The following is a 25,912-nucleotide window of genomic DNA, read 5'->3' as shown; positions in this document are numbered from 1 at the left end:
GGGGCATTCAGAGACTTGTCCTGAAGCCCATCCTGCATTGTCTTGGCTGTGTGCTTAGGATAATTTTCCTATTGGAAGATGAACCTTTGACCCAGTCGGAGGTCCTGAGCGCTCTGGAGCAGGTTTTCATCATCGATCTCTCTGTACTTTGCTCCGTTCATCTTTCCCTCGATCCTGACTAGTCTCCCAGTCCCTGTTGCTGAAAAACATCCCCACGGCATGATGCTGCCACCACCATTCTTCAAAGTAGGGATGGTGCCAGGTTTCCTACAGACGTGACGCTTGGCATTCAGGCCAAAAAGTTCCGTATTGGTTTCATCAGACCAGAAAATCTTGAGTCATTTAGCTGCCTTTTGGCAACTCCAAGCGGTCTATCATGTGCCTTTTACTGAGGAGTAGCTTCCATCTGGTCACTCTACCATAAAGGCTTGATTGGTGGAGTGCTGCAAAGATGGTTGTCCTTCTGAAAGGTATCCCATCTCCACAGAGGAACTCTGGAGCTCTGTCAGAGTGATCATCAAGTTCTTGGTCACCTCCCCGACCAAGGCCCTTCACCGATTGCTCAGTTTTGCTAAGTGGCCAACTCAAGGAAGATTCTTGGTGGTTCCAATGATGATGCAGGCCATTGTTTTGTTTGGAAACTTCAAAGCTGCAGACATTTTTTGGTACCTTTCCCCAGATCTGTGCCTCAACACAATCCTGTCTTGGAGCTCTATGAATAATTATTTTGACCTCATGGCTTGGTTTTTGCTCTGATATGCACTGTCAACTGTGGAAACTTTCTGTTTTAATGCATTTGCAAACATTTCGGAAAACCTGTTTTCACTTTGTCGTTATGGGGTATTGGGTATTGTGTTGTGTGTTGTGTGTACTTAATCCATTTGAAAGCATGGCTGTGACGTAAAAAAAATGGAAAACGTCAAGGTGTCTGAATACTTTCTGAATTAAGTGTATAATTCAGAAAGTGTATATATATAGTCCGCTCCGCGGTCCTGGAGTGGGCCCACTCCTCCAGACTTGCCTGCCACATGGGCTCCCGTCGGACCCTGGCTTTTGTGCGATGATGCTTTTGGTGGCCTACCATGGTCCCTGACATCTCTGCATTCATCGCCGCTTGAACGGTTCGTGTACAGAACAAGACTCCTCAGCAAGGTCCGGCTGGTCTCCTCCAACCTTTGACTGTCCCTCACCGTCACTGGTCTTCCCCCATCTGATGGCAACACCACCATCCTGACTGTGGTGGATCGGTTTTCCAAAGCCACCCACTTAATTCCTCTCCCCAAACTACCATCTGCCAAAGTGACGGCCAAGCTCATGCTGCAGCACGTCTTCCGGATCCATGGACTACCAGTTGACATGGTTTCTGACCAGGGTCCTAAGTTCTCGTCCCGGTTCTGGAAGGCGTTATGCACCCTCATTGGGTCGTCGGCCAGCCTGTCCTCCGGGTTCTAACCCCAATCCAACGGCCAGTCAGAGTGAGCCAGCTAGGACCTAGAGACTACTCAGCGCTGCCTGGTCTCCGCCAACCCCACCACCTGGAGCCAGCAGCTTGTGTGGGTTGAATACGCCCGCAACACCCTTCCCTGCTCTGCCACAAGCTTATGACCCTTTGAGTGTTCTCTGGGGTATCAGCCCCCGCTCTTCCCTGAGCAGGAGGAAGAGGTCGGCATACCTTCTGCCCAGATGTTTGTCCGCCGCTGTTGTCGTACCTGGAGGAGAGCCTATTTGGAGCTCAGGAGCTCAAGACCACCTCCAGGTATTGAGGACAAGCAGATCGCCACTGGACCCCGGATCCCCGGTATTGTCTCGGGCAGAAGGTATGGCTCACCACCCGGGATCTGCCCTTCCGGGTGGAATCCCGCAAACTCTCCCCCGGTTTATCGGCCCATTTCCCATCTCCAAAATCATTAGCCCCTTTGCTGTTCGTCTTCTGTTGCCCCGTACCCTTCATATAGGTCCTACCTTTCATGTGTCCAGAGTTAAATCCATATCTCACAGCCCTTTGTCTCCTGTTTCCAGCCTGCCCCTCTCCCCTGTCTCATCGACAGCCAACCGGCATACATGGTGAGGCGTCTCCTGAAGGTTCAACTTTGGGGCAGGGGTTTCCAGTACATGTTTGACTGGGAGGGTTACGGCCCGAAGGAGAGGTGCTGGGTCCTCGCCAGGGAGATCCTGGCCCAGGCCAGGCCCTGATCTGTTCCAGGTGTCACCCACCTTCCCCGTCTTTTTGGTCTTAATGTACGGTTAGGGTAAGGCATTAGGGTTAGCAGTGTGTGTCACCCCCTGACCTTAGTTATCTTTGTTTTCTTTATTATTTTGGTTAGGTCAGGGTGTGACGAGGGTGGTTTGTTTAGTTTTTGTATTGTCTAGGGGTTTTTGTAAGCTGTTTTTGCAGCTGTTTATCGTTGTCTCTGATTGGGGACCATATTTAGGTAGCCATATTCCTTGGGTATTTTGTGGGTTCTTGGTCTATGTTTAGTTGCCTGTCTGCACTACGCATATTAGCGTCACGGTTCATTTTGATAGTTTGTTCCGTGTTCTTTCATTAATTAAAGTAGAATGTATGTTTACAACGCTGGGCCTTGGTCTCCTCATTATAACGACCGTGACAGTGTGGTTAAAGTTAGGGTTTGGTTTAGGTTTGAACAGACTTTGTGGCTGTGTCAGCTAGTGACCACTCTGCAGAGCTACCTGTAGAACAAGATTCATGACAAACTCTTGTACTCCTTACTTTTCTTTTACATTTACATTTACATTTAAGTCATTTAGCAGACGCTCTTATTCATCTTTTACATGACCATGAGTAGGCTATATTAAAGGAATGCATATACAGTCGTTTTAGCATATAACCATCTGCTTTGAATCATGAAGCATTTTCTCCATACTATGGTTGACATTTCTCCTTGTTTGTTGCTCAAACAAAACAGGAGACATAAGAAAAGGCAAGGATTGTGTGCCAATAAAGTAAACATTACATACATAACTTATGGTGTTTACACAATGCATCACACATTGTTGTTTCCCACTGGGCAAAAACTGGTTGAATCAACGTTGTTTCTATGTAATGTCAACAAGAAAATCCAATGTGATGATGTTGAATCAAAATGGAAAACTGATTGAAATTGCAAAAAGTCGTAAGAGAATTGCATTCTTTTTTTCACCCAACTTTTAACCTAAATCCAATGACGTCACAGGGTGACATTTGTTTGTTGAATTCACATTAGTTGACAACTCAACCAAATGTAAATCAAAACTAGACGTTGAACTGATGTCTATATCGAGTGCGTTGTTATTCAGTAAATTGATACGTCTTGCTGAAAATTAAGAAGTAGAAGTGGGACAAAATATGTTGTGACTTTTGGCTCCAACCATTACTAATAGGTACATATTCATGAGATCATTGATGTTACAACCACATTAATACCACGTGTACTACAATCACAGAGGAAAACTGGGGGTGACACCAATGGTGTTACTACTGGAAAAAGATGTTATCAGCTATGGCTATTTCATGCTGCATTTCTGACAGATCATTGCACATCTGCTCTCTAATGTTATTTTAGAGGAAACAGATCAATAGCAATCTATTTCCAAAAGACATAGGTCTGATTACCACAGCCTGTCCGTGGGCACACTCTCCAATTCCTCAGCAGAGGCAAGTTTCCATGGTAGCCTACTACAAAGAAAATAACATCTTAATCAAAGCAAGTTCGATGGAATCTTGGCCTCAACCGCACCAAAGTTTTTGATGAAATGAAGTGGTGATGGTTGGGGATTGACGAGGGTAGCTGACACTAAGAAATCCATACAGTACCTCTACATTTTACAAGAGAGTAATTCTAAAAGTCACCTCGACATACACCACCCAGTAAAATACTATTTGAAAAAAAGAAAAAGGATTTGGTTTTAAATTAAGTATCAAATGTAAATGTAATTGCTAAAATATGTAAAAGTAAAACAAGAAACATTTCAAATTGTAACGCTCATCTTCTTCCTCTGAGGAGGAGTAGGAGAGATCGGACCAATGCACAGCGTGGTAAGTGTCCATAATGGTACTTTATTTACATGAACACCAGAAAACGAAATAACGAGAATGAGACAAAACGAAACAGTCCTGAACGGTGAAGACAAAAAACACTGAACAGAAAAGAATCACCCACAACTCAAATGTGAAACCAGGCTATCTAAGTATGGTTCTCAATCAGGGACAACGATTGACAGCTGCCTCTGATTGAGAACCATACCAGGCCAAACACAGAAATCCCAAATTATATAAAAAGAACATAGACTGCCCACCCCAACTCACGCCCTGACCATACTGAAACAAATACAAAACAAAGGAACTGTATTAAGCAAACCAGATGACACAATGTTGTTTTTTATTTAAGGATTGCCAGGGGCACTCTCTAACCCTCAGACTTAATTTACAAACGAAGCAATTGTGTTTAGTGAGTCTGCCAGATCAGAGGCAATAGTTCATGAATTTTATGATTTTCCTGTCCTACTAGCCATTCAAAATGTAATGAGCACGTTTGGGTGTCAGGGAAAATCTATGGAGTAAAAAGTACATTATTTTCTTTAGGAATGTAGTGAAGTAAAGTACAGATACCCCAAAAAACGACTTAAGTAGTACATTAAAGTATTTTTACACCACTGGTTAAAGCCAATTGTCTATGATATTCTTTCTCTCTACTCTATGAGCAGTCAATCAATGTTATTGAGGTGTTCTGGTTTCACAGTATGTGAGGCATCAAGGTTATATTATGGAAACTGACACTCGTCAATGTGTTGGCAATTGGTTGAGTAAGATCCCTTTGAAGAGTAAAATAGAAACGCTTTATTATAACCTTTATTTAACTAGAAAAGTCAGTTAAGAACAAATTTATTTACAATGACGGCCTACCCAGGCCAAACCCGTAAGACGCTGGGTCAATTGTGCCATGCCCTATGATACTCCCAATCACAGCTGGATGTGATACAGCCTGGATTCAAACCAGGGACTGTAGTGCTGCCTCTTACACTGAGATGGAGTGCCGTAGTAGACCGCTGCGCCACTCGGGAGGGGTTCATAAGTGTTCATAGTGTTAGGAATTTACCTTGCAAATCCTGATACATACTATCCTTATTGTGTATCTAATTTATACTGTATGTCATTTTTGCTGGACTGTGATCAGGTACTCACTTCAAATAATTGATCTCAAAAATATTTCGCTGCATTGATGTACCATGGCAATAGGCCCATTTGATTATTTACACCAAAAGGGAATTGTAATCTTGAACAATAAGGATGTTTGAGACCATTTTTCTTTTCCATTTTGGGCCTTAGAGCAGGATCTTCTATTATATTAATGTATCACTGTTATTTGGATGTATAGAGGAAAAGGAAATGTAATAAGTACATTACACTACATTTCATCTTTACTTCATTGTCATAAAGAAATGAAAGTATTTCCTAAAGAGATGAAGTGCTGTACTGATGGAATAAAGTGCTTAGCAAACACTAAACTTGGTGATTGATTTCTTGATTAAGTGCAGCAAGAGGCCAGGTTGCCGCAATCATTGCATTGAAGGATGAGCAGAGATGTCAAAGTTGAGATCTGAGGGTTATACAAGGATACAGAGCAATGTCACACAAGTAAGGGAATCATGCAAAGGACCATCCAAATGTGTCACTACCCACAGCATTTACCAGCTTTTCATTTTGGGTCATGGCTTCCCCTATGTTGCTTTTATATGGCCTCAAAATAGCTTAAAATGTTTGTATTGGTTTGGGGAATACATTTAGTCAAATACCAAAACCATATGGTCTTTGTTCTTACCTTGATTATTGCATTTTATTTGACAAATATTCAGAAATCACTGTAAAAAAATTACGTTGTCACTTGCAAAGTGGTGTATTAAATACTTGATTACTCGAAAAATGTGATACACTGTAAGTGTTCCCTGAAGTCTACTAGTTACAATGGTATATAATATATTATAAACTGGGTGGTTCGAGCCCTGAGTGCTGAATGGTTGACAGCCATGGTACATCAGACTGTATACCACGGGTATGACAAAACATTTATTTTTACTGCTCTAATTTGGTAACCAGTCACATTTGGCATTATAGCTAGACATCTGTAATTAGATATATCCTGGCTTTTGTAAAAAGTTTTGGGGTCTCATCATAAAGGGATTTTGTTAAAATGGGTTACTTCTGTTCCTGCTGGACATGATGCATTCCTATGGGATTTTACATTGAGTGGCATGTACAGGGCAGATTTCTTGTAATATTTCTTAAAAGTGACACAGTATATAATGTCATATTATATATAATTGTAACTACTTTTTTATTTAACACACCACTTTGAAAGTGAAAATAATACAATTCTATCGGCAAATTCTGTTTTTTCATCATTGTTAGGATCATAAAGGACAAAACAAAGGCCTTATGGTTTTGTTTGTTGATTGAATGGGTTCCCCAAACCAATCCAAACATACGAAGCTATTTTGGGGACACAGGGGAAGTGACAATACAGGTACATACATTTTCAACATTGACCTGTAAACTACAGGTCGACCCAGGGCTTTGCTTGAAATCCCACTACATCAGGTTATGTTCAGAATTAAATATTTAGTGTGCCAATTTTCACGCTTCTATACCAAATTGAACAATTGTCAAGCTTATCTACTGGAATATTTCTGTGGTGACATGCAATGGTGTCATTTGGTGCAGCTCAGAATTTGGAATGAAGATTAGCATTCCTTCTTTCAAGGAAACAAATTCAGAACTTCACACAGACAAGTCAAGGTAGGCCACTTTTTAGAATTTGTCCTTCAGAGCACATTGCTTGACAAATATATTTTTCTCTTTCACTTGTGGGCATCAATTCTGTGACAATATACTTATGTTATTCAATACATATCACCGCAACTTTTATTTTCACTGACAAAACTTGTTTTCCCATATACAGTGCTTTCAGAAAGTATTCATCACACCCCTGGACTTTTTCCACATTTTGTTGTGTTAGAGCGTGAATTAAAAATGGATTATACTTAGATTTTTTTGTTCACTAGCCTACACAATATACCAAAGTAATTACAAAGTGGAATAATGTTAATTAAAAGCTGAAATGTCTTGAGTCAGTAACTATTTAACCCCTTTCTTATTTATAAACCAGGTAAATTGACCGAGAACACATTCTCATTTACAGCAACAACCTGGGGAATAGTTACAGGGGAGATGAATGAGCCAATTGAAAGCTAGGGATGATTAAGTTGCCATGATGGCCAGGTTGGGAATTTAGTCAGGACACGGGGTTAACATCCCTACTCTTTCAATAAATGCCATGGGATCTTTAGTGACCACAGAGACTCAGGACACCTCTTTAACAGTCCATCCTACACAGAGCAATGACCTCGATCACTGCTCTAGGGCATTGGGATATTTTTTTTTAGACCAGAGGAAAGTGTGCCTCCTACTGGCCCTCCAGAAGCATCTGGTCTCCCATCCAGGGACTGACCAGGACCAACCCTGCTTACAGTAGCTTCTGAGGAAAGCCAGCAGTGGGATACAGGGTGGTATGCTGCTTGCCAAGCTTTGGTTATGACAGGCCTAAATAAGTTCAGGAGTAAACATGTGCTTATAAATTTGCATGGACTCACTCTGTGTGCAATAATAGTGCTCATCATGATTTTGAATGACAACCTCATTTCTGTACCCCACAATACAGCTGTAAAGTCCCTCAATCGAGCAGTGAATTTCCAACACAGATTCAATCACAAAGACCGGGGGAGTGTTTTCAAATGCCTTGCTAAGAAGGGCACCTATTGGTAGATAGGTAAAAAAGAAAAAAGCAGACATTGAATATCCCTTTGAGCATGGTGAAGATATTCATTACACTTTGGATGGTGGATCAATGCCCCCAGTCTCTACAAAGATACAGGCATCCTTCCAAACTCAGTTGCCGGAGAGGATGGAAACCACACAGGGATTTCACCATGAGGCCAATGGTTACTTTAAAACAGTTACATGGCTGTGATAGGAGAAAACCGAGGATGGATCAACAACATTGTAGTTACTCCACAATATTAACTTAATTGACAGAGTGAAAAGGTAGCCTGAACAGAATAAAAAAATATTCCAAAACATGTATCCTGTTTGCAACAAGGCACTAAAGTAATAATAGGTGAGAATTTGTTCAAAAATATTGAATAAATATTGAATTCAGGCTGTAACACAACAAAATGTGGAATAAGTCAAGTGGTGCGAATACTTTCTGAAGACACTGTATGTAGCCTGTTTGATATTGCTTGACAATGTTGTCCAATCTGTGCTTGGCAATAACTTGAAGATGCATGGCTATGGGTTTTAGCATTAAGACAATGTAAGCGAACCACAGAGAAATGGGACTCTGCGAGTGCTTTGGCGTGGGAGTCTTTTGTTTAAAGCATATTGTGCATCTCAAAGGAGACGCTGCACTTTAAGTCGGTCATTCATTACCCTCTGCCAGGAAATCCAGAGCCTCCAACTATCTCTGAAGCCATGTTTATTTAAATGTATATGATGCCTTTTCACCTGCCAGGAAGCAATTTTGTCTCGCCATCTGTAGAATGATTACAAATGATGTACTGGATGTAAGAAACAAAGAATATAGATTCAGCAGGATGCTTATTTGCACATCTACATGAGGAGAGTGTAGAGAGAACCAGCGGAGTATAAACAGATATAAAATGGGAGAGGATTTGTCATGAGAATGTGTAGTAGCAAGTATATGGAATGACGCAATTGGCCTAAGCACATTTAAAAGCGGAGAAAGCACAGGTACAAAAATAAGTTATGTAACGAAACACAGAGAGGCAAGTTGTTTATTACATGAAAGCAATGGCTTGCCATGAACGATTATGACAGTAACCATTATGAACCTGTTAGCTGAGACAGACGGTGTACAAAGTCCCCAGAGAATCCAATTACTTCCGTTACTGTATGAATGCATGTGACCTGACAACTGCTACTGTTCCCTTTTCACCATGCCACCATTACTGCAATAATTCATGTTTCCCATCACTCACAATTATACATCAGTTTATACACATTGCATTCTGCCACTACCTGAATCATACCACTATTTCTATTATGTTCCGCCTCTTTTTCTTCTTCTTCGATTATAAACCTTGGGCAAAAACAGCAATTATCCTTACCCCCTTTTGCGTTATGAATTGCAGACGCCCCCAAGCATGAAGGGTGGAAATAATAGCAACTGTCACTGGGTTCAGCTGGGACTGAGCCATCTGGACGGCGGTTAGGACTTGGATGGGTAAACTCTGTCCAGATCTGCCAGGCCCTGCCGCGCTGGGGCCAGCCCTCTGTGGGATAGGATCTGCACATATCATTAGGATGAGTCCAGACAGTTATGGGGCTTGGCCTTTGGCTAATGTACGAACATTAGTGGTCAGACGGGGACAAATGATCCAAACAGGTATTCATGACCAATGTGGGCACCAGTGAAAGAGTCACCGCTCAAATTCATGACCCACAACATTTTTCACAAATGTTGAATATCAAGCTGAGTATTTGCCCAAGTTGAAATATGCTTTATGTTTTAGGTATTTGAATTAAACATTTAATATCTAATGGATGTAAAGTTACACTCAAATATCGTTTCTCAGAATGTGATTGCAAACATAATGTTCCTGCAAGTGAGTTGAGCATGATTTCTGTGATGTGTGATTGTTGAGCTGAATATGTCGGTGAGCTTACTCGCAAGGTGTCTGCAAGAGGAAGGCATGAAGAGCTCCTGCCAAAGACTGGAGGCAGGTTCCCTCTCACCTGAGGCTAAGCAGCCACTCATTCTGTCCCTTTCAGGCACATCTCTATCACTGTAAGCTACTTTCAGGAACATTTTGAAGATTTAATTCCATTTAATTCCAGGATTTAATTGAGTGAGTAATTAGCCTTGTGTCGGAGTAAATAAGCAATTCAATTAAACACCTGCAATGGCTCCATTAATATTTACTGATATCATTCACTGTTATGTCAAGTGTCCAATAATGCATAACATCTGTACTCATTAACAGTCACCTGGTACATGCACATTGTGTATAGGTCCTTCTCTAGCTCAGTTGGTAGAGCATGGCGCTTGTAACGCCAGGGTAGTGGGTTCGATTCCCGGGACAACCCATACGTAGAATGTATGCACACATGACTGTGAGTCGCTTTGGATAAAAGCGTCCGCTAAATGGCATATATTATTATTATTATAGGTACATAACGTGTTGGAGTGTAACCACTTATCCCAGCTTAAATCACCTTGAAATGCAAATTGTTCACAAATGAAAACCAAAACGAATAATCTAGACCTAAGGCAGACCGGACACATCTTATCCTTAGGTCAGACACCAAATTTGACTGAAAATGGATTGATATTAGAGGTGACAAGTTAGAGATATCATGCCTGTAGATCATAGACGGGTGACACCAGTCAGTCACCCCTCTCCCAGAGGAAACTGTCACTATTAATTCAGGTAATGACCATCCTCCCAACTCTCTTTCAAATGATATCAGCTGCTCATTTGCTTCAAGACAACTCTGCTCTACTTTTCAAGGTCAGCCCTCAGTGGATGGCAGGAATGGCCAGTAGTGTAGTACTTGAAGTTCAGTTCTCCCACAGAGTACCGGGGTGCCAAGCATGCACGAGCATAATGTGATTAAAGGTCAGCTTTATCCCAGCAAAACCGTACCTACAAGCTGTTCCAGGACCAAGCAAATTCAGTGAAAACACCCAGCTTTTCTCGGGAATTGCATTACTGACAGTAGACGTTTGGTCTCAATTGGCATGGATGGAAGTGTTACATTGTTGCAGTTTTCATCTGCTCCAGCTATCCAATAAACTGAAGAACAGCCCAGTCTGAACTTCTAAAGAAGTCCATGTGAAGCACTAGTAACTTAGAGTTCCCCTGAAGTAACATATTAACACAGCATTGGCATGATGTGAAGGCACGATTAAGGAAATCCTGTTATTGTCAGCCAGTTCATCGAGTAGTGTGTTTAGGGTCTGAAGAGTGGTGAAAGGTGCAAACCATAACATGTGCTATTCAAGCCAATGACATCCACACGTAATGAATAGAGATAGAGTATGGGAGCAATATCATTTTGAAAAAAATAATTATTTGAAGCTACAGCAAATGTGTATCTTTTAACTATAGTCATTACAAATAGGTAAGGTATCTTGTGAGCCTGTTCCAACTTCTTCCTGCATATGTACACTACTGTTCAAAAGTTTGGGGTCACTTAGAAATGTCGTTGTTTTTGAAAGAAAATCAAAAAATATTGTCCATTCAAATAACATCAAATTGATCAGAAATACAGTACCTGCAAAACACTAGTCTCAATGTCAACAGTGAAGAGGCGACTCTGGGTTGCTGGCCTTCTAGGCAGAGTTGCAAAGAAAAAGCCGTATCTCAGACTGGCCAATAAAAAGAAAAGATTAAAAGGGAAAAATAACACAGACACTGGACAGAGGAACTCTGCCTAGAAGGCCAGCATTCCGGAGTCGCCTCTTCACTGTTGACGTTGAGACTGGTGTTTTGCCGGTACTATTTCATGAAGCTGCCAGGTGAGGACTTGTGAGGAGTCTGTTTCTCAAACTAGACATTCTAATGTACTTGTCCTCTTTCTCCTTTGTGCACCGGGGGCTTCCACTCCTCTTTCTATTCTGGTTAGAGCAAGTTTGCGCTGTTCTGTGAAGGGAGTAGAACACAGTGTTGTACAAGATTTTCAGTTTCTCTGCAATTTCTCGCATGGAATAGCCTTCATTTCTCAGAACAAGAATGGACTGATGAGTTTCAGAAGAAAGTGCTTTGTTTCTGGCCATTTTGAGCCTGTAATCGAACCCACAAATGCTGATGCTCCAGATACTCAACTAGTCTAAAGATACCAGTTTTATTGCTTCACTGTTTACAACTGTGCTAACATAATTGCAAAAGGGTTTTCTAATGATCAATTAGCTTTTCAAATTATACACTTGGATTAGCTAACACAACATGCCAATGGAACGCAGGAGTAATGGTTGCTGATAATGGGCCTCTGTACATCTATGTAGGTATTCCATTAAAAATCAGCTCTTTCCATCTACAATAGTCATTTATAACATTAACAATGTCTACACTGTATTTCTGATCAATTTGATGTTATTTGAATGGACAATAAAAGGAGCTTTTCTTTCAAAAACAAGGAGATTTCTAAGAGACCCGAATCTTTTGAAAAGTAATGTTGACGCTCGACACCGTCAGAAACTCTGAAGTGTCACTCGATGATCTTTCTCCACATCCCACGTCCATAATCAAACCAAGCTATTTAAGTCATTGGTGTTTAGACAAATTAAGTCAAATGCCTGCAAATGTTATTATACACGTAAAACCAGGAGACAAACGTGGTGAACATTTTTATCTGCCTTCTTGTTGTGGGTGCCTCTGTTGATAACACATCTGATATACTGCGCAGATGCACTGATGCCATATTCATGTCTGGATGCCACACTATGTGGACCCCAGGAGACGTCAAAGAGAGGCATATGTAGCACATCCAGATTCTGGGAAGGTTGTGAGATTTTTATTTTAAATAGACGAAGAGCATTTATTCTCATCAAATACACGCTTGTGTGAAATGATTGTTTTCTACCTAAGCTAATTCCCTTGGGGCCTAGAGTATGTGGTGCCTGTGCAATTATTTGATCTGCCTCGAGCTATACATGCATTTCCATGACATTCCACAGGCATAATTCCGTGCATTTATTATCTGACATTTGAGATACATTTTCTCTCCGAATCTGTGTCAGTTGGTTGTAATGTAACAGCATATACATGTAGACAACCTAAGGTTGAGAATACTGGTGTTTTTCCCACAGAAACCTTCAAATACATTTATCATAGATACAACATACACAGCAACAGGAACATGTATGCAAATATGTCATCTGTAGGAGGTCTTACTCAGTCAATAAACTGGTTGTGAGCTCCATGAAAAAGCTCTCCTCTCAAAAGCATTCCAAGAATATGGTGTGGACATTTAGTCATTCATATTTAAACACATTTCCATTTGAGATAGAACAAGAAATGTTTGTCCTGAGTAGTGCTTATTATAGAACAGTTGACGGTTCATGCAAACAATCTGTTGCGTTAACATTTATGTAAGGGCAGCAGGAGCATCAGAATAGATGGAGGGTTGTTTTATTAAAGAGCCCCGTTGAAACGACAGCCTGTGTCTGCAGAAATTATACAGAAGGTTGGCTGAGACATTTTCCAGTTGGATGGCAGTGAAAAGAGCACCTTGTACCCCCAAGTAGCAGTATGGATTGCAGCGACTCCCACACCTGCCCTAAAAGCTTTTTGAAATCAATTTTTTCCACTCAGGTGACACTCTAACTTCATTTGGCCTGATACCAGAAAGATGCAAAGGCAAGGTGATTGGCCAGAATGTTCTAAGAGGAAGCTGTTTCGGACTATTGTGGTCTGTGCCTGTGTGTGTGTGTGTGTGTGTGTGCATTCATAGTTAAGTTTAAAATATTCATAGACTATAGACCCCATTGTATTTTGAAATCTGTCAGCATTGAAACATCTGAGTGAGCAACAAACCAACAAATGTGACAGGCAATATTTCATTCAACAATCATCAAATGAGACAATCTAATGTCAGTGACCATTCTATCATTTTATAATCAGTGTTTGTGTTATAAAGGGACCTGGAACTCAAACCCTCTTTAGCTATTTAAGTTCTGATGGTATGTAAACAACCTGTTAGCATCTGTTAGCATCCTTCAAAAATGTCTATTACCTCTCCTCTTTTCTCTTTTGTTATTATCAATACACTGCCACGTGAGATTTTTCCAATGAATGTTAAACATGCCCAGAGCAGAGGAGAGAGACATTTCCATTTGAACGGTGGCTCCTCGAAGCTGGGCCCCTGACGGGGAGGGGAAAATCTAGGATTGCTCATTATGGAGCTGAGGCTGTGGGCACTTCACCGCTTCTCAGAAGTTTTGCTTGACTGAAGTCATGAGGAGCACTTAGCGTAGGTCCAGAAAGGTTAATGACTATCCCCGCTTTTCTTTCTTTCCTTTTTTTACCCAGAACTCTGGAAGTATTTTTTTTTTTACATTTCCTGTCACAACCAAGTTTGTTCTCAGTGACGCATATTCAGCAACATCATTTTTGAACTGTTAATTTAGATATCATGTTATATTGAATCCTGTTGTATCATTAAAGCACACAAGGAGATAAACCCATGTTTGATCTGTACAAGAGAGACATTTATAGCATTTTAAGCTATGATATTGTCATAGTATTCAAATAGTTTACCCATCCAGAGAAAACTAATTAACTGACTGATTATGCAGTTCACATTGGGTCAAATTTAAATCAGTTATCACAATAAAAAATCTAAAATGCCGCAAAAATAAAATTATATCCAATTTTCAAAGATAGACAATCCCTTGCCTGTTTGTCACGCCCTAACCTTAGAGATCCGTATTATTCTTTATGTTTGGTTAGGTCAGGGTGTGACTCGGGTGGGAAATTCTATGTTTTCTGTTTCTTTGTTTTTGGCCGATTGTGGTTCCCAGTCAGAGGCAGCTGTCTATCGTTGTCTCTGATTGGGGATCATACTTAGGCAGCCCTTTTTCCCACCATTAGGTTGTGGGATCTTGTTTTCTGTTTCTGTTCAGAACTGTGTGTTTTCGATTTTGTTATTTTGTTTGAGTGTTTTTTTAAATTAAAATCATGAACACTTTCCACGCTGCGCCTTGGTCTACTCTTTCTACCACCAACGAGAGCCGTTACAGAAGATCCCACCAAAAACGGACCCAGCAGCGTGGCCAGGAGGAGTGGACATGGGAGGACATCCTGGATGGAGAAGGACCCTGGACGCAGGCCGGAGAGTATCGCCGTCCAAGGGAGCAGATTGAGGTCGCGAGAGAGGAACGGCGACGATACGAGGAGTTATGTCAACGACGGAAGCCCGATAGGCAAAATGTTTTTTGGGGGGACCCACGGGGAGATCGGTGGAGTCAGGGTTTAGACCTGAGCCAACTCCCCGTGCTTACCGTGGGGAGCGTGTGACCGGTCAGGCAAAACTGTGTCTCCAGTGTGCATTCACAGCCCGGTGCGCTCTGTGCCAGCTCCCCACATTTGACGTGCTAGAGTGGGCATCCAGCCAGGACGGATTGTGCCGTCTCAGCCTTCCTGGCCTCCTTTGCATCTCTTCGGCCCAGGATATCCAGCGCCGGCTTTGCGCGCTGTGTCTCCAGTGCGTCTTCACAGCCCAGTGCGTCCTGTGCTAGTGTCCCGCATTTGCCGGGCAAAAGTAAGCATCCAGCCAGGACGGGTTGTACCAGCTCTACGCTCGAGACCTCCAGTGCGCCTCCACGGCCCAGTGTATCTGGTGCCTGCTCCACGCACCAGGCTTCCAGTGCATCTCCCCAGGCCGGGGAGACCTGTTCCAGTTCCAAGTACCAGGCCTCCAGTGTCTCCCCAGCCTGGTAAGCCCTGTGGCAGCTCTACGCACCAGGCTTCCAGTATGTCTCCTCAGTCCGGTGAGACCTGTTCCGGCTCCACGTACGAAGCCTCCAGTGATAATCCATGGCACAGAGCCTCCAGTGATAATCCATGGCACGAAGCCTCCAGTGATGATCCATGGCCCGGAGCCTGCAGTGATAATCCATAGCACGAAGCCTCCAGTGATGATCCATGGCCCAGAGCCTGTAGTGATGATCCATGGCATGAAGCGTGCAGTGATGATCCAGGGAAAGGAGCCTCCAGCGACGGTCCCCAGTCCGGAGCCTGCAGCGATGGTCCCCAGTCCGGAGCCTCCAGCGACGGTCCCCAGTCCGGAGCCTGCAGCAACGGTCCCCAGGCCGGAGCCTGCAGCGACGATCCCCAGGTCGGATCCTGCGCCGACGGTCCCCAGGCCTGAGCGTACAGGGGGGGTTCCTAGCCTGGAGTCCCCGACAACGATATACGGTCCGGAGGCCACGGCGGCGATCCCTGCACCAGAGGCGCCACCAAAGTGGGGGGAGCCTCAAGCGGAGCGGGGTCTGCGTACCGCACTGGAGCCCCAACCGAGAATAGATGCCCACCCGGACCCTCCCCTATAGGTTCAGGTTTGCGGCCGGAGTCCGCACCTTCGGGGGGGTACCGTCACGTCCTGACCACAGAGATCCTTATTATTCTCTGATGGGTTAGGTCAGGGTGTGACCCGGGTGGGAAATTCTATGTTTTCTGTTTCTTTGTTTTTGGCCGAGTGTGGTTCCCAATCAGAGGCAGCTGTCTATCGTTGTCTCTGATTGGGGATCATACTTAGGCAGCCCTTTTTCCCACCATTAGGTTGTGGAATCTTGTTTTCTCTTTAGTTACTGTTGCCAAGCAGAACTGTGCATTTATTTTGTTTGAGTGCTTTTAAAAATGAAAATCATGAACACTTTCCACGCTGCGCCTTGGTCTACTCTTTCTACCACCAACGAGAGCCGTTACACTGTTCTACAAGTAACAATGCAGCTTCACTTTTTATTTCATTATCTCAGGCACATCACATAAATGTAAAATACAACCATAATTCCACTAGATTTTATTTGAAGCGATAGCATGCAGTGTATTCTGCATACTCCATCTTCGGCAGCGTGGAAAGGAGAATCACATAAATCACATTCATCAGCAGGAAGAATCCACTTGATGCTTTTCCTTTTCATCCCTTTTCCCTCTGTGAGACTGACTGAACTCCAATGAAGGGGAGAGAGTCAGGAGGCATGCTTCATATACAGTACTGCAATAGTAACACGATGGATGAAAAGAAGAGGAAATCTGCCAATAACAAAAGCACATAAAAGAGTCATCTTAGGAAGTTAAAATCCCTTGGATCGGTTTATACATCCTCATCTATGGGTTTTTACATGTATTACACATTGAATAAGCATAGACTACACTATAGTAAAGCCCACACACTGCCATCTAGAGGGTGAAAAGGATCTTGAGAACACGAAATAAAGGAGATAGACATGGAATGTCTACATGACATTTTCAATCAGCTGCCATTTTTTTGTGACAATAAAACTCTGTATGGGCCTAATCAATTAAAATGCAGGGTACAGTACGGGAGGGAACATTATGTTGCTCTGCCTCAACACAAGATATGCACACAGACACCCACACACACATGCAGTCAACGATCTATTAATTGATCTATTAAACATTCATTTTTGGATATACCTACTATCTCTGAATGCAATGTAATGCCTGAATAGTGTACTGCATAGGCCCACATGTTTTATAGGCCCGTGTGGAGGATATACTGGATGTAAGACCAGTCTCCCTGAAGTGACCATCTAGCAGCCCATTGACTGAATCAATAGTGACACATCATGTCCTGGTGAGTGTGCAATAATATATGAGGGTCAACATGTGATAAGGTCTGCGATCCTCCTAAGCCAAGGAGATGAGCATCACTCCACTCTGCCAAGTGTCAATATGGCGATGCTGGGATTTCAGTATAGTGTGTGCTTTAAATGTTTGCACTGTATATGCGTGCTGAGAAGTGCAGGGTGAGATGAAGGCAGCCTGCTCATCATCTTTCATGGATAGAAGTTTCAGGCAACCGTTTAGATACCCTCCCTTGTCTCACTGTACAACTTCTCATTGTTGTTGTTTTCCCCAAAACGACGCAGAACAGCACTTCCCTCAGCTCAAAGGGACCATGCAGTGTTCACATACAGCCCCCTCAATGTGTTTGCATATGGTCCCCCTTGAATGGGATTCACAATCTCAAACTAACAGCGCGGGAGGGGAGAGACATGCCTGCGGGTTGAGACAAAAGACAGATTTGTCAACTGGAGAGAAACGTGCAGAGTTCAATATCGTTATCGCTTTCAGCAGCCCAGTCTCTGTCACAAGCTTTTGCCATACGCAGAAAGCCACACTCAGTCACACAAACATACACATACATACAGTATACACCACAGGAGGCATAATAATTACTGGAATGGCCGCCTGTGGTATACACATAGGGCTACTCTCATTGCAGTCTCTGTCTGTCTCCTTCTCTCTCTGTCTCTCTCTGTCACCATCTGTCTCTATCTCTCTGTCGCTCTCCTTCTCTCTCTATCTCTCTGTCTCTCTGTCTGTCTGTCTGTCTCCTTCTCTCTCTGTCTCTCTCTGTCACCATCTGTCTCTATCTCTCTGTCGCTCTCCTTCTCTCTCTATCTCTCTGTCTCTGTCTGTCTGTCTGTCTGTCTGTCTGTCTGTCTGTCTGTCTGTCTGTCTGTCTGTCTGTCTGTCTCTCTCTCTCTCTCTCTCTCTCTCTCTCTCTCTCTCTCTCTCTCTCTCTCTCTCTCTCTCTCTCTCTCTCTCTCTCTCTCTCTCTCTCTCTCTCTCTCTCTCTCTCTATCTCTCTGTCTGTCTGTCTGTCTCTCTCTCTCTCTCTCTCTCTCTCTCTCTGTCACCATCTGTCTCTATCTCTCTGTCGCTCTCCTTCTCTCTCTATCTCTCTGTCTCTCTGTCTGTCTCTGTCTGTCTGTCTGTCTGTCTCTCTCTCTCTCTCTCTCTCTGTCACCATCTGTCTCTATCTCTCTGTCGCTCTCCTTCTCTCTCTATCTCTCTATCTCTCTGTCTGTCTGTCTGTCTGTCTGTCTGTCTGTCTGTCTGTCTGTCTCTCTCTCTCTCTCTCTCTCTCTCTCTCTCTCTCTCTCTCTCTCTCTCTCTGTCACCATCACTGTCTCTGTTTCTCTGTCTCTAATGTTAGTACATACTGTACATATCTGTCTTAAATTATTCTAATTCATACATATTTGTTGTGCAGAGATGTGCCTTCTTATGTTCATGCATTTAAAGTCTTTGCTGAAGCTCTCAATTCTCAGGGTCATATACATTTTGAGGCATACGCTTCAATCCATATCTCCTATCAAATGGATATGTCTACGCTGGGTATAATTTTGTAAAGATTTCTATTGCTTTCTCAAGATTTCCATATTTTCAATTTTCACTTTAGCTCCTCTCCAAACTTTCCCAACTTGAAAGAAAATGCGTTCCTGACATAGGAATGCGCTGCCACACATTCCAATCTATCACCTTTGTGTAAGCTACAAAAAGGTGGGATAGGATGACTTGCGTCTCTCGGGCCAGGTGTCGGGGGCGACGGGAGGGATTGTTGAGGGGCCGTGGAAATGATGCTTGCTATTTTTTTAAATAGCGAGAGAGAGAAATAAATATTTCACTGCAGTCACAGGATAAGCTCCACAGCCCTATGGCAACCAACAAACAATGCATCTGTGAATGAATAGGTGTTTAAGTGATACATTTTCTTCATAGAATGGGGCTACGCATAGGCTTGGCATGTTGTTGTTTTTTTTATCTCTGCCCATTTGTTAAGCGGTATCTATGGAAAAGGTCCAACTCGCTTTCTCTCCCCTGCTACAGTAAATCCATTCCAAGAAGCCAGAATTTCTCTTCTCTTTTCAATATTTATTTAGTTACTCCCCATGTTGTACTGCTTGTGCATCTTAAAACTGTCATTATTCTTCAAGTTGTTTGCAATAGAAACCAGCAGCTGGTGATCAACACAAGCACCCCAGCCCCCCAATTCAGGGTTAATTCATAAAATGATGAGCTTCCCTCTCCGCTGCAGTGGAGTTAATGGGGAACTGTGAAAGCGATAGCCCATCTTTCCCCTCATCGTTTCAGTCAAGATCAAGAGTTTCTGGACTTTAAATTAGGGGTGTCTTATTCAAGTGTTCATCATCTTCCTTTTGGCTCCAGTTCAGACCACATTTGAAACCACAGATGTTTCTCTTCAGGGGTTTTAACTAACCTCCACCACTTCCTCTACAGATCTTATATATAGTATTATCAGAAGAGACAGGTTGCATGGTCAGGAAAAAACATATGGCCCTGTACCATGTAACTCGCATATCCCCAGCCCCTTATTGGCATCCGTGTTTGTAATGAGACAATGGCTTCAAATAGTCTTATTATCTTCCCTTGTTGCTTTTGATGACCATGCTGATAGCCATGATAAGAGGATGGTTTGAATTTGTCGGGTAACAAAAAGAAAGAAACAGAATTTCATCTCTTTTGACTGATAGACTGAACATACATATAGAGTACTCCGAAATGTACTTATATATATATCGTATAACAGCCAAAACTGTTTATTGCTATACAATCATGTGCTTCAAGCTACTACCAATTCATGAAACAATATTATGGCACATCAATCCAGGGGTGTAATGCAAAAAATGAATCTCCTGCAAATGTCAAACGTCATGATAAATGTGTACTTTTGAAAGAAATAACCATGCCATGCTAACAATCTACTGAGGTTCATGTAAACTTCAAGGATCCTCAATTTTGTTTGGAGCCACATCATTCTTCCTTACAGTCTGTGGGCTAACCTTTCCCTTCTCTAATGAAAAATAAAAGAAACGCTGAATTCATTAAGGATAGAAAAATGTCTCTCAATCATAGTGAGCACTGCATGATGGCCAGTTTGAATTCCATTGGGCCGGGAGAAATGGAAAAACAACGTAAATCTCTAATTGGTCAATTAGATTATCAGATTAAGCTCTAAATAGCCAACATATTCCATGGATACATTCCTTAACAAAGGAGAGTGAAATAAAACAGTATTGTCCTGAGGTAAATTATACTTTATTCCAATGTACCATCCACACTGAGTGTACAAAACATTAGGAACATCTTCTCTTTCTGTGACATAGACTGACCAGGTGAATCCTGGTGAAAGCTGTGAGCCCTTATTGATGTCACCTGTTAAATCCACTTCAATCAGTGTGGATGAAGGGGAGAAGACAGGTTAAACAAGGATTTTTAAGCCTTGAGACAATTGAGACATGGATTGTGTATGTGTGCCATTCAGAGGGTGAATGGGCAAGACAAAATATTTCGGTGCCTTTGAACAGGGTGTGGTAGTAGATGCCCGGGTGCAGTGGTTTGAGTGTGTCAAGAACTGTAACGCTGCTGGGTTTTTCACACTCAACATTTTCCTGTGTATATAAAGAATGGTCCAACAGCCAAAGGACATTCAGACAACTTGACACAACTGTGGGAAGCATTGGAGTTAGCATCCCTGTGGAATGCTTTAGACATCTTGCAGAGTCCATGCCCCGACGAATTAAGGCTGTTCTGAGGGCAAAAGGGGGTGCAACTCAATATTAGGAAGGTGTTCCTAATGTTTTGTACACTCAGTGTATATAATTAGGCTGTGGGATGTTACACTTACAGACAGCATTTTATGAAATACAGCATGAATTACTAGAGAGTATGCACTTCTTTAAAGCTAGATTATTAGTGGATACCAGTTATCAACTCATCTTCCTGTCTTTACACAAAGGAGAGAGCCACATATACATTTCTGGGTTATGAGAGTCATTGTATTTTCGTGAGGGATGGGAAACGGCTTAATTAATCATTCACTCGGGTCTTAGATGGTATCAGTTAGTTTCCTTTTGGCAGCTCATAATATTTATAATAGAAACTGATGGACTTTGAACTTGAATGTGTACATTTGAATCATCTCATGGCAAGAATAAAGAGTTATGGAGATATTTAAGGGAGAGTTGATGCTTGTGCCATCATAATTACAAAGTGAAGTCAATAAGTTCATCTTCCCCTCTTCATCTAGCAGCTTGAAGCAGTGCATGCTGTAGTGTACTGCCTCAATGTGTCTGTAAACTGATAGCCCTACCCAAGCTACCGATTGAAGACAATAAGCCAATAAGGCAATTAATTGTGTTTGCTATCTCATCACTACTCTAGAATCGAATTCATTCGTAAGGGTAATCTGTTGCTTTGTTGGATGACAACTGGACTAGGGATCACATGCACACTTAACAAGGTGCTAAAGCAGTTGTGCTCGCATTTTCTAAAATACCACATTCAAAACACAGTATATACATGTTTAAGAGTTGAAGGATGCCCTTGAATCCTTAGTAGAAGTGGACATTTAAAGAAGCCTTTTGTATGCATTTTTGATAACAGGCTTTTCTGTGTGAATCATTTCTTAGCATGCTGTTTTTGCAGGAGCAATAATAAGCTAGTAAAACTAGAACTATATTTGGCAATCTAATTTTGAAACAAGTGAAAGTAATTTGTTGACTGAGTGCACATTGTCCTTTGGGCATAACTTTACTCTTCTCCAAACTTAAGTGTCATTCCTAAACCTGCAGTTTGGGCTATTATGCTGATTTGAAACCATCATGGACACAACACAATACCCCCATTGTAAGTCATGCTGATTTGATGAGTAACTCGTTTGAGGTGTCCTGAACTGAACTTGTTCAAATACACATTCCAGGCAGGGCTAATTGAGTGACTAGGTGACTGACATAACAAGAGGATAGCTGCTGATCCACAACCAAATGTCAAAATAGCAGCTTGTTTATTCTACTATTCTAACTCTCAACAGTAAGTTGAGACCCCGATTCAGTTTCTTTTTTGGGTCAGGGGCCCCCCGCCAGCAGGTAGCCTAGTGGTTAGAGCATCGGGCCATTAACCGGAACGTTGCTGGATCGAATCCCTAAGCTGGCAAGGTAAAAATCAACCATTCTGCCCCTGAACAAGGCAGTAAACCCACTGTTCCCTGGTAGGCTGTCATTGTAAGTAAGAATTTGTTATTAACTGACTTGCCTAGTTAAATAAAGGTTCAATTTAAAAATGAAAAGCGATCACTTATGCCTGTAGCCGGGCTATGATTATAAAAGACATTTGAATATAAAACCATTGTGTTTTTTGTCTGTTTCGCCAAGGTCATGGACATCGTCCTCTCTAACTAATTGAACATGTAAGCGTTGGTATGTATTGGCAGCAAAACAGGATGAAAAATATCATCCTGCAAAATATGTCTTCTAGGCCAACGGGAAAGGTGGTAAAAGTGTGAACAACATTTTATCATGTGCAATTAAGGCACAGCCACAATAAATCATGCAGGCTCTACATGTCACATGTATTAATGACTCCTGTTCCCCGTGCTGAAATTAATGATTTACTGTACGAGCAGTGAATCAAATTCAATAGGAGTACATCGTTTCCCAAGTTATATCCCAACTGAGTACACTTGATAATACTCACACCGGACATTCTGTATTTGAGTTGTATTTCATGTCATACTTTGTCCCAGTTCCTGAAAAAGTGATATCCAGACACACACAACAACAACAAAAAGATACTGATTGACTGCAAAAACATGTAGGATGGCCAGCCGTGTTGAGTCCTTATATGGTAACACAGAAACATTCATCAATTGAGACAACACCTTCAACCAAAGAGAGAAAGCTGTGAATTTGTCAAGATGTTTTCTTTTAGAGCAGCATGTATTTCTTTAGAGAGTGGGAGGCAACATGTTGGAAGACACGTGAGGCATTTTCAAAAATACAAGACACTATCTTCAGACACCAATGTCCTTTTAATGTAATATCATTCTTAAAAAGACACACGCGTCAAGCTGCACTACTCTGTGACAAAACCTGTGACTTTATTCAGCAGACTATAACATTTTGCCTATGGGTTTGCAGAGACAGCACTTATATTTGTCATCATTATTTTCGTGGCCAAAGATATCCCAGCCAATATGTTTGCCTATTTTGCTAGATTAACAAGGGTTTCGGGACTTTGATTTATGGAGGCAGATGGGCAATTTATTCGCCGGATTTTTTCTTTTTTATGGTCATTTTATGTGAGAATATAAATGGACCTGGAGTGACACTGGGCTCTGTTTTGGGGTCTGTATCCTGGTCATACTTAATTTGTGTTTTACGCGAGAGGCTGTAAAGAAGGTTTATTTTACCAGACAAAAGATCCTCTCAGACAAAGTAGCTCTGACTGATGAGCTTATCGATTGGGACCAGGAAATCATGAGCTCTGTGCACGTTATGCATAACACCAAGTACGTACCTCTAGGAAGATTTGATTGTCAGATTTTCATAAAAATTAAAAGACAGACAATTCAGGCCTCTACTTTCAATCTTATTTAAGTTGAGAAGTCTAAGGTGCTGTTGGGGAGACTAAGAGGAAAATGTGAAGGGAGATTGATATTTTGGAGGAGTAGAGGCTATACTCCAAGGCACATACCAGAACTACTCGTTCAAATGTACTCAAACATGAACCCTCCATAAGCTCCATTAGGTTCTTCTTTTACATTTGTCAGGTCCCACACAACCACAATATCTACTATAGACAGCAATCTTATATTATGCAAATAGCACAACTTAAAAAGGCAGTTGACAAGAATTACTACCCAGATACAGTGTATTTATGTTGATAGATGGCTAAGTCTGACAATATGTCTTCAATATTTGTTCAGAGTAGATTGTGATGAAGTGTGTGGCTAGTATATTTTAGCCTGTCTCAGAGAGTAGGAGCAAATGGGTGAGCCAACAGAGCTTCCCCCTATCTACCTCCAATTTGATGGTGAGTTCTTCTTGAATCGAATCTCCACATGACTGACCTTTCGTTCATATGAAATTGCTATCCCCAAGCTCTATGATTTTCAACTCTTAGGGCCGTGGTACTGTGCATCTCAATGCCGTTCAGACGATGGTGCAATCAAAGGGAAATTATGAGATGAATCGCAACTGGGGAACACATAAGGGATCAATCAGTGTTTCTATTCTAGAGAAAATGTATGATTACACCCAATGATGACAACTGTGACAGTGGGTTGACCTCGCTCCTTGCATTTACTGCAGAAAAGCACAAATTTGGATGCCTTCAAAGTACAGCTCTCCACTCAGGGCCAGATTATAACAGGGACGCAGGGCATGTGAACCCCCCCCCCCCAACCTCCAGGGGAATAACATGAAATTTGTTTTAAAACTGAACAGTGTTCTCTCAGTCTCGTGGCAAAATGTGAACGAAAGCATGAAATGAGCTATAAAACAGCAATTAGGGTAACACTTTATTTAGATAGTCCATCTGTAGATGCTCTGGAGACTATCAATAACATTTCAGCTAAAAATCGACTAACCTTAACCCTAGCTCTAACCCTGACCTTATTCACAACATTTGACGAGACTTTTAGATACTTATTTACACACATTCTGACTTGCATTGAGCCCAAATTGACAGTAGCTATGGCAATGGGAGACAAAGTGACCATTTGTTTTCTAATACTGTATGTCAGGTGGACCATTTCTTCTACACCGGGCATGAGCTTTCCCAGCATGACTCTTACAGGTGTAGGATCTTAATTTAACCTATAACGTCACAGCAAAATAATGCTGCAGCAACAGGATTTGAATGTTTAGTCCATACTGTTGCTTGATTGGTGGTTATGCTAATTAGCTGACAAAAGGAGGCTACATGAAAAGTGCAATACTGTTCAACTGTGTGTTAGTGTGGATTTTCTGTGAATTTATGTAAACCTCAAAGCTCATTTGCATTCAAATGAAAATTCTCAGCAACAGAAGAGTGATCAAAATAAAACCACATGACTCCACATTTGGAAAATCATGACTTTACGGAAAATGTCCACGTTTTGCACATGTAAAAAATTACATAATTCACATGAAGTTTAATATGTGATCACATAACCTTTCACACAGTATGTGAAATTGTGCGAAACCATGTGATTTTGGAAGACTTCACATGTGAAGACAACCCTGTGGATTGACATTTTCACATGACGTCCTGCAAACAACATTGAGTAGTTAGGTAGTCCCTGGAACATCATGAAATAACTGCAGTGTTTTGAACTTATATATTAGGCATACATGATTACATTGGGTATGTTTATTTACACAATAATTATCATTCAACGTGTCCTCAACCGGGATTTGAACTCACATCGGCATTCCGATCTTGCTGCTAAGCCACAATGTCGGTGCCAATGTCTGAATTCACCTGTATTCCTACACTTTGGACTTTAAATTCAATCTCA

Source organism: Oncorhynchus gorbuscha, linkage group LG04 (genome assembly GCF_021184085.1).
Source record: "Oncorhynchus gorbuscha isolate QuinsamMale2020 ecotype Even-year linkage group LG04, OgorEven_v1.0, whole genome shotgun sequence".
Taxonomy (NCBI): Eukaryota; Metazoa; Chordata; class Actinopteri; order Salmoniformes; family Salmonidae; genus Oncorhynchus; species Oncorhynchus gorbuscha.
Note: the sequence above shows the minus strand (reverse complement) of the source record.